The sequence below is a fragment of the Anopheles arabiensis genome (assembly GCF_016920715.1).
Source record: "Anopheles arabiensis isolate DONGOLA chromosome X unlocalized genomic scaffold, AaraD3 X_pericentromeric_contig0003, whole genome shotgun sequence".
In the NCBI taxonomy this organism is placed as follows: Eukaryota; Metazoa; Arthropoda; class Insecta; order Diptera; family Culicidae; genus Anopheles; species Anopheles arabiensis.
In genome coordinates, this window is record NW_024412081.1 from 1,932,501 (window position 1) to 1,942,500 (window position 10,000).

A 10,000-nucleotide genomic window follows, 5' to 3' on the forward strand; every position below is an offset into this window, starting at 1 on the left:
TCAGGAAAAAATATGCCACATTTGGTAGGGAGACCCGGTTTCATCACGCTTTGTGCCCTGCACCATATATACCCTCATAAATTTATTCATTGGATTAGATCCAAGGAACACCAGATCATGCACCACTACCCATTATAGCTCATCGAGCTTAGCGTGAATCCTTCGGGTTTCCCTAAGAAGTTCGATTGGTCTTGCAGAGTTTAAAGACAACGAAGCTTAGTTTCAAGCAATGGTTAATATACGCGTATTCAAAACCCTTAGCTGTTACAACTTTTTACTAGAAACCATCACGACGAAGTCTTTGGGTCCGTAGACCCGTGATGTACTGCTCCAGGGAACGTTTTGATAGGGTGGAAGCTCAAAATCATAGGTTAAAATCATCGGCAGAGCCCACCAGACACCACTTTTGCTTCATTAGTTCGGACTATAGGCATACGACGATTTTTATCGCGGAGGGGACGTATGACCCAAACGGGGGCTTAATGACCCACTGCCACTGCAAACCATGCTCCTACGACTAAATAGAGGTAAAACTACGATTTGGTGCAATCTTCATGTTTGACCTCGTAGCAAGGTACCCTCCCTATAGTAGGCAATGAACAAATGATCATAATCCCAGGAGGGCAAAAAATGGGAACCCGAAAGGAAAGCGCTGTTGGCGCGCCTAAGCTACTGGCCCGTAGAGTAAAAATGGTACCCCCAACAAAGTTGTCGATTGACATTCTGATTGCACTTTTCATCATCTAGGGTGCGTTCCTTACACGTTTTGAGGTGTTTTAGCGAAAAACATGTTTTGAGCCACACGAGCTCTCCGGCCCGTTCGGTGCACATTTTTGAAAAAGCTAGGAGCTGCCCCTAGGTTCGGGGTGTCACAAAATATTGAAAAGTGGTCAAAAACCGCTATCCAGAATCGGATGTAGAATCATTAGACGAACTTAAAATTGTTCTACAACCCCCAGTCCGACGCCTCGTATTCGAGATATAGCACTTTGTAGGTCTGACCGAGCAAATTTGTACTGAAATGTATGGCGGACATGTTATTCATTAAACAACATTAACTTGCATCGTGCCCTACTTCATCGGCACAGCTACTATCGACTATCTATTGTTGAAATGGATTGAGTTTGACCATTTTAGCTCTTTTCTTATGCCGTGCACCAACAGTGTGTACCGATCAGGAAAGTACACTACTTACGCGTTCATGGATGTATATGTTGGTACAAGTTGCCGGTCGGAATAGCAGTGCACCAAAACTGTGTACCGATCAGGAAAGTACAAGACGGAGGGCGCAGCCCGAGCGTACGCGTTCATAGATGTCCATGTTGGTACAACCTACATGTACGTACCTTGTTTTTGTATCAAAAGTTCCAATAAAGTGTTTGTATGCTTAAAATGCTTATCTCAACCGGTCACCTTTTGGCCTGCCCTTTATAGACAGAAACCTAGAACGATACTCGCGATGTTTGTGTTTTTCCATTCGCCCGGGACGACGAATGAGCTCTGTGCACATCGTGCAGAAAACTGTCTCCTCCTCGTATGTTTTTGTCCCTCCACGCATATAATCACCCACATTTGTGTTCAACACGGACGGCGCAGCCCGAGCGAACGCGTTAATGTTTATGTTTGTGCACACTAAAGTTACAATCCTAGGATTTGGTTATTGCGTCGCAGTGCCCGACCGTCGCGGACACCATTCTTGGACAAAAGTCCAAGTACGTAGAGTACATTCCCTAGGTATGTGCCCGTTCGTGACTTTCGTTGCGTGCTTACAGACACGCTTGGGTATGTTTACCATACAAGGTTTACTAGGAAAACCTGGGAAGGACGCTTGCCCTCCCGTCGCGGACACCATTCTTGGAAAGAAGTCCTGGTACTTAGCGTTCTTTAATGTACTTGATCAGTTTGTATTGCAATTGCTTTGTGCCATTGACTTTTGCTAATGCTCACTAAGGGTGTTCGTTTGCGATGTGTATGATAAGCAACTGTCTATTCTTACCAGCAGTTAATCAACACTTTTCACCCAAATCATAGGAACGTAGAGTACTTTCCCTGATCGGTACACAATTTTGGTGCACCTCTAACTTCGCCAGCACTTTATCGTTACGTTTTGTGCACAACCTTGGGACATGGTGTAAGTTTCATCATTGTTATGTTTGATTCGGTTTATTATGATTGAAAAATACGCTACGTCCAAGAAATCTGAACTCGAATACTTTTGCCACGTTGCGCAAAAAGCTACTGAGCAACTCCTAGCCGTTTACCGATTTATAATTTAATTTTCGTTATTAGTTTTAAAAATACGCTAAGTCCCAAAAATCTGAACTCGAATACTTTTTCTATGTGCCGCCAAAAGCTACTGAGCAACTCCTAGCCGTTTACCGATTTAAAATTTAATTTTCGTTATTAGTTTTAAAAATACGCTAAGTCACAAAAATCTGAACTCGAATACTTTTTCTATGTGCCGCTAAAAGCTACTGAGCAACGCCTAGGTTGGTACATTTCTGGTACATGGAGTGTATGCGTGCAGGCGTACTGCCGTGCTGGACCGGAAAATCGCACTTGCTACTAGAACGTAGAGTAATTCCCCTAGATAGGTGCTTTTGCATGCCTCTGTTCGACGTCCATGCAACTTGGAACGTGCGACACACGTAGCTAGGCTTCCCCATACATATTCCCTAGGGTAGCACCAAATTGCACACTTTCAGGGGTATATTTTGGTACGGTGTACTGTGCATGGTACAAGTATCATTAGCTCGTGCAATTTATTTTGCATCAAGTTGCGATTGCTGGTGCGTCGAGATAGGAGTGTTTCGCGACTTTTGCCAAGCTTTGGTGCCATTTGGTGAATAATTAATGTTCTAGCCACAATAAACGTGCCACATAATGCCAATAACGAAAACGCCATTTTCAAGGGACTTCCAGTCAAAATGTTTGCAATCAGCGCTTTCCTGTCGAGTTCAGGATTTGGGACTGAGCGATTTTTTTTCACGATCCAATCAAACGACCAGTTCGTGAATAAACAATTCATACAACAGTACATCCCTTCAAAGTAGAAAAAGCCGAATGCTAGGGAGCTCCAGTCAAAAACGTTGTCATTGGCGCTTTCTTCTCGAGTTCAGGATTTGGGACTTAGCGTTTTTTCACGATCCAGCCAAAAGACCAGATCGTGAAATAAACAATTAACACAACTGTACTAGTACATCCCTTCAACTGAAGCAAGCGCACCATACATGACCCGTACGCTAATCATCCAAGCACATGACACGTCAACTAAGTCAACACATGATACAACTTGGAAAACTAACGGGTAAGTAGGTCATCTCGTACACGACGACACACCGACCAAACCAGGTCAACACGTCACATGCACAAGACATCCTACTACCAAGGCCGACCACCTCGACACACGACCTGTTGTTAACCGAACATGGTCAACACCATCATGTGCAAGGCAACCGGGCCAAACGGGTCAACTTATACAACTTGTAACGAGCATGTGTAAGCTTACTGGTGTGGTCCGCACGGTCCTCACATCAAGACAATCAAGTCGAGAACGAGGCACGCCGACAAGCTCATTAGTGTTAAGTGTCCTTCTCCATCCCATGTCAAGTCACTCGTCTGACACGGAAGTAGCCAACTCTTGTCCACTAGTATAAAGGAACGGTCTCCAGACCAGGTCAAGTCACTCGTCTGACAAGGAAGGAGCACGCACCAAGCTTCACCAGAGCACGGTACCACGGTCCCCAGACCAAGTTGGTTAGTTACGCCAACGAGGAAGGGGCACGCGTTCCCTTGCTACACTCAACTTAGTACACTCATGCTCTCACAAGAGTATCCCCTGTGTCGACGTGGTCCCCAGACCAAGACGAGCTTGCGCACATCGAGGAAGGGGCACACGGACAAACCACCAAGCATGGGTCGCTCTGAGAGGATCGATGCGAACGCATCTCTACAACTCGCAGCTCCCAGCCTGAAGTCCCGTCGTTTGCGGGCGGTTGATAGGTGTCGAAACTAGGTATATCCACGTTGGGCAGAGCTCAAGCCAACGGCGTTCCCAGTTACGGTACTAACACGTGCAGCGAACTCCACTCATTGCGGCCTAGGTATAGCGGGATGAGACGCCGGGCTGCAGACGCAGACTCCAACGGATCTCAGAGGGTTGTTAGGCCCGCTAGCTTCCGAACACCTAATGGGTTTGAGAAGCGCTATCAGCTCGGATTGGCTACGACCTTAGAGGCGTTCAGGCATAATCCAGCGGACGTAGCGTCATACCAAAGTCCGGTCGGACTAGTATTGAGCCAGTGGTCCGTACCTGTGGTTCCTCTCGTACTGCACAGGAATTCCGTTAAGATAGCGACTATAAGCACACACCAGTAGGGTAAAACTAACCTGTCTCACGACGGTCTAAACCCAGCTCACGTTCCCTTGAAAGGGTGAACAATCCTACGCTTGGTGAATTTTGCTTCACAATGATAGGAAGAGCCGACATCGAAGGATCAAAAAGCCACGTCGCTATGAACGCTTGGCGGCCACAAGCCAGTTATCCCTGTGTATCCCTGTGAGTAGCCGTCGGGTACAGACGTATGTAAACACGCTCCAACAAAGTGTGCAAAAAAGTGTGTAAAACGGCCACGGATTGGTCGGAAAGGGTCAAAAACGGATTCAGAGCACCCGTTTTACCCGTAGATGGTGTTATCGAGTCGAAAATCGATAATTTTTTGGCATTTCGAAAAATCGTGTTGTTATGTGTACGTGCCCCTTCCACCGGTAGCGCTAGAATTCCGGGTGTGGAAATTTGGGAAAAATTCACGTTTTCGGTGCCGGAAACACTCCATTTTAGTTAAATTGGCGGTGCTGAATTGAATAAATGTGCTTTCGAGACAATTTGAGTAGTGAAAAGTGTCAAAAATTGTTATTTTTCCCATACATTTTGTATGGGGAACTTTGCATGCAAATATTTTAGTGAAATTGGCACGGATTTTGTCCGGATGTGGTTTGAAAGGCGCGCGTAGTGATTTTCTAAGTGTTGTGCGAAAAACGGACGCGAAATCGGTGAAAAACGCGGAAAAAAGTGTCGGTAGCTACCGCAGGAGCACGTGTTTTCGGAATACGGAAATAAATAGAAAATCGTGAATAACTCCGTGAGTTTTGCTCCGATTTGAGTGCGGTTTTCACCGTTGTGCTAGTTTTGATGCATATAATAAGATCCAACCAAAAAATAGTGAAAATCGCGAAAAAAATTTTGACATTTCTCGGTGACAGTTGAGTGCTACCCAAGCGACAAATTTAGTCCGGCGAGCAGTGCCCAAGCAACAAAAATTCAAATTGACCGTTTGTGCTCGAAAACTGCTCGAATCTGTGTAAGAGTGCGTAAAATTCTGTGAAGTGGTGTAGCGACAGCGGGAGCTCGAATCTGCTCGATTTGAGGCGTTCGAGCAGCTCGAAAACTGCTCGAATTTTTCGAATCTGCTCGAAAAATCGGAAAAGCTGTTGGGTGCGGAGTTGAAGCGGAAACCGACATCATCGTGCAGCAGATCACCAGCTAGGCGGCGCAGAATCCCAGGGGTCATTCCGACCCCCTGGGTCATTCGACCCCCGGGGTCATTTCGACCCCCAGGGTTATTTACCCCACCCATCGCGAACGTCGGTTATCGCGATGGAAGCACCCGGGAGATCGACCCGCTCGGGTGCTAGGGCGATGTCGGTGGACTGCCGCACCAGCTTGGCTCCCAGTTCCAAGCTGTTTGCGACCGAGCCTCGTGTTGCGCTGCCTCGGGTAAGCGCCACAGGCATCAACAAGCCCACTGCACAGCCAAAGCTGCATCCGCGACACCGGCTCCGGAGCTCGAGTTGCTCAGAGCAACCATCCAACGCCTCGAGGAGCAGAATATCGCTATGAAGGAGCAACGCAAAACTCCTGGAGCAGATAACCGGCATGTGCCAACTGCTGCAGGAGGAAAAGGAGGAGGCAAAGCGCCGTGAGGAGAAGCTCGAGGCGCAGATGGAGAGGTTAGCCGCCGCACATCAACGCGACCGAGATGTGCTCAACTCTCTGTTGGCGGCAAAGGTTGGCGGCGGACAACCGTCATCTAGTCCGCGTCAACCACCAACTCCGTTGCCGCGCCGATCCTCTGCGCAACAGCAGCAGCAGCAACAACAACAGCAGCGGAATCAGCACGAGCAGGAGCAGCCCCGCGCGTCGACGTCGCGCGTAGTCATGCCGCCGCACAGCGAGGCATCGACAGCCGTCCGCGAAGACGCTGTGCCGGAACTGACCTACAGCGAGGTCGTACGGCGCAGATACCGCGGCAAGCCACGTACCCAGCAGCAACAACATCAGCAGCAGCAGCAGCAACAGCAGCGCCAGCCACAGCGACAGGCGGCCGCTGGCTCGCAGCAGCAGCAGCAGCAGCGTCAGCCACAGCGACAGGCGGTCGCCGGCTCGCAGCAGCAGCAGCAGGAGCGTATGCAGCAGCAACATCAGCAACATCGTAAGCGAAAGCCGAGGCCCGACATCATCGAGGTGTCTCCCAGTGAAGGCGAAACCTGGGATGGCATCTACGAGAAGGTGCGCATAGCCATTCGTCTGGACGCGGCTCACAGCGAAATGAAAGGGCATATTAAGCAGGGCCGCCGAACTCATGCTAGGCTGCTACGTATGGAGCTGAGCAAGACGGTAAACGCTCCGCTTATGCTGGAAGGCGTCCGCAAAATCATCGGCGACGCAGGCGTCAGTCGGCTTGTCACAGAAATGGGTGAGCTGCTGGTAGTCGATATCGATCCCCTTGCTACGGAGGAAGATATCATTGCTGCCCTCGATGCTAAGATTGGCGCAAGTGCTGGAGTTGTTTCTGCCAGCATTTGGGAACTACCGGATGGTTCGAAGCGAGCACGCATCCGGCTACCTGTGAAGTCGGCTCGGCAGTTGGAAGGACTTAAACTGTTCCTGTGCGACTGTGTGAGCAAGGTTCGAGCAGCCCCACCAACGCCTCCAGAGCGACAGCGCTGTTTCCGCTGTCTGGAGATGGGCCACATCGCCTCGAACTGCCGTTCCACCGCAGATCGGCAGAATCTGTGCATCCGCTGTGGGCTTACCGGACACAAAGCACGATCCTGCCAGAATGAGGCAAAGTGCGCACTGTGCGGTGGCGCTCACCACATAGGCCACAGCGAATGTGCTCGTTCGGCCCAACGATGTTCCCGGCCCTGAAAGTTCTGCAGGCGAACCTGGGCCATGGCCGTGATGCCCAGAACCTGGTGCTGCAAGCTGCCAGAGAGGAGAAAGCAGACGTGCTCATTCTCTCTGATGTTCTGCGCCCACCTGAAAACAACGGCCGGTGGGCATTCAGCAGCTGCAAGGCGGTAGCGGTGGTAGCTGTCGGTGAGCTACCAATACAGCGGGTGTGGTGCAGTGAAGCTCAGGGGTTGGTTGCAGCGCAGATCGGCGGAGTGGTTTTCATCAGCTGCTATGCTCCACCAAGCCTTAACCTCGCAGAGTTCGAGCGCTTCTTGGAAGCAATAGAACTCGAAGGCTTCTCCCACCCTCAAGTCGTCGTCGCCGGCGATTTTAACGCCAGACATGAGGAGTGGGGCAGCCCGAGGACTTGCGACCGCGGGGAAGAGCTGCACGGAATGGTGGAGCAGCTTGGCCTAATCGTGATTAATCAAGGTCGGGAATACACGTTTGATGGCAACGGGTGGCTCTCCCGAGTATAGTGGATGTGGCATTCGCGAGCTCGTCGATCGCTCGCCCTGACACCTGGGTTGTTAGCACAAGCTACACCGCGTCAGACCACCGCTATGTTCTCTACACCGTGGGAGGAACACCACCATCCCCCGAACAACTGCAGAACCAACAGCAGACAGCGCAGCAGTCGTCTCAGCAGCAACAACAGCAGCAGCAACAGCAGTCCTTACAACAGCAGCAGTTATCACAACAGCAGCAGCAGCAACGACAGTGGCAACCATCGTCGCAGCAGGGTGATTCCTCAAGCCAGAGGCGTGCGCGTCACGCTGGCCGCCGATGGAAAGCCTCGCAGTTTTCTCCTTCCTCATTCCTCGAGGCGCTGTTCGCTGCGGACTTTGTCCAACGCGCAACGAGCCAGGAGGGTATGATCGCAGCCATGCTCAAGGCTTGCGACGAGACGATGCAACGGGTTACCCGAGTGCACCAAGACCCGCATCGGAACATCTTTTGGTGGTCTCCTCCTGGCTCGACTGAGGAACAATTGCGAGGTTGCCCGTGACCGGTTGCTGCAGACGGCTGACTTGGAGGAGCGCAGCATAGCAGCAGCAGAGCACAGGACAGCAAGGGCGGATGCTCAGTAGAGCAATTCGAGCTAGCAAGCGGAACTTGTTCCAGGAGCTGATCGAAATTGCAGAAGAGAATGCGTTCGGGGCAGGATACCGTGTCGTCATGTCCCGGCTCCGGGGCAGTCGGACGCCTTCAGAAGCGGACCGGGTCGTCCTCGAACGCATTGTGTCCGACCTCTTCCCTGAGCATCCGCCCTGCGACTGGTCGCAGCTGAGCAACGTTGGAAGCGTCGAGGAGCAACAACAACGGCGGGAATTGCACCGGTAACGGACGACGAGCTGCTGCTCATCGCGAGTCAGATGGCGAGCCGCAAAGCACCAGGGCTCGATGGCATCCCGAATGCGGCGGTGAAGACGGCAATCACCATGTTCCCGGAGGTCTTCCGGGTCCTGTACCAGGATTGCCTCAACCGCGCTTCGTTTCCGGCGCAGTGGAAGAGGCAACGACTGGTGTTGCTGCCGAAGCAGGGGAAGCCTCCGGGAGAGAGCAGCTCGTACCGACCCCTCTGCATGCTCGGACGCACTGGGGAAGGTACTTGAGCGCCTCATCCTGAATCGCCTCAATGAACATCTCGAAGAGCTGTCTTCACCCCGACTGTCGGACCGGCAGTTCGGATTTCGTCGAGGGCGGTCGACAGTGAGCGCCATCCAGCGGGTTGTTGAGGCCGGCCGTACCGCCATGTCGTTCCGGCGAACGAACGGCCGGGATAACCGTTTCTTGCTTGTGGTGGCGTTGGACGTGAAGAACGCCTTCAACACGGCCAACTGGCAATCCATTGCCAGCGCCCTTCAGGCAAAAGGTGTTCCCGTCGGCCTCCAACGGATGCTTCGAAACTACTTCGAGGATCGTGTGCTGTACTTTGACACGAGCGAAGGCCCCGTCGTACGGCATGTGGCTCGCAGGTGTTCCACAGGGGTCCATCCTGGGCCCAACTCTGTGGAACATCATGTATGACGGGTGTTGGATGTGCCGCTACCTCCCGACGTCGAAGTCATCGGATACGCGGACGATCTGGCGCTGTTGGTACCTGCTACCACCACGGACGAGGTTCGCGCGAGAGCAGAGGAAGCCGTTGACCAGGTCCAACGTTGGATGCAACAGCACGGTCTGGAGCTGGCCCCAGCCAAGACTGAAGCCGTCCTGATCTCAAGCAAGAAGACTCCGCCGCAGGTGACATTTCGCGTCGGTGACGTGGAAGTCCAGTCTTCTAGGAGCATCAGGTACTTGGGCGTGCAGCTCCAAGATCACCTGAAATGGCGAGATCACGTCACGAAAGTCTCCGAAAAGGCGTCGCGTGTGGTGGCAGCTGTAACGCGCCTCATGCAGAATCACAGCGGCCCCAGGACGGCCAAGTCAAGGCTGCTGGCGTGTGTGGCAGAATCGGTGTTGCGGTATGCTGCTCCCGTCTGGGCTGAGGCAACTCAGGTGCGAGAGTGCCGACGGATGCTGCAACGAGTTCAGCGAAAAGCAGCCATCAGGGTGGCACGGGCATTCCGTACCGTCAGGTATGAGACGGCCACCCTACTCGCTGGACTCGTACCGATATGCCACCTCATCAACGAGGATGCTCGGGTTCACCAACAACTCCTTGCTTCCAGACCGTGCTGCAACGAGGGAGGACATCCGGGCGACGGAGCGGCAGAACACCATCGACTGCTGGCAGGAGGAATGGGATGCCGACGCACT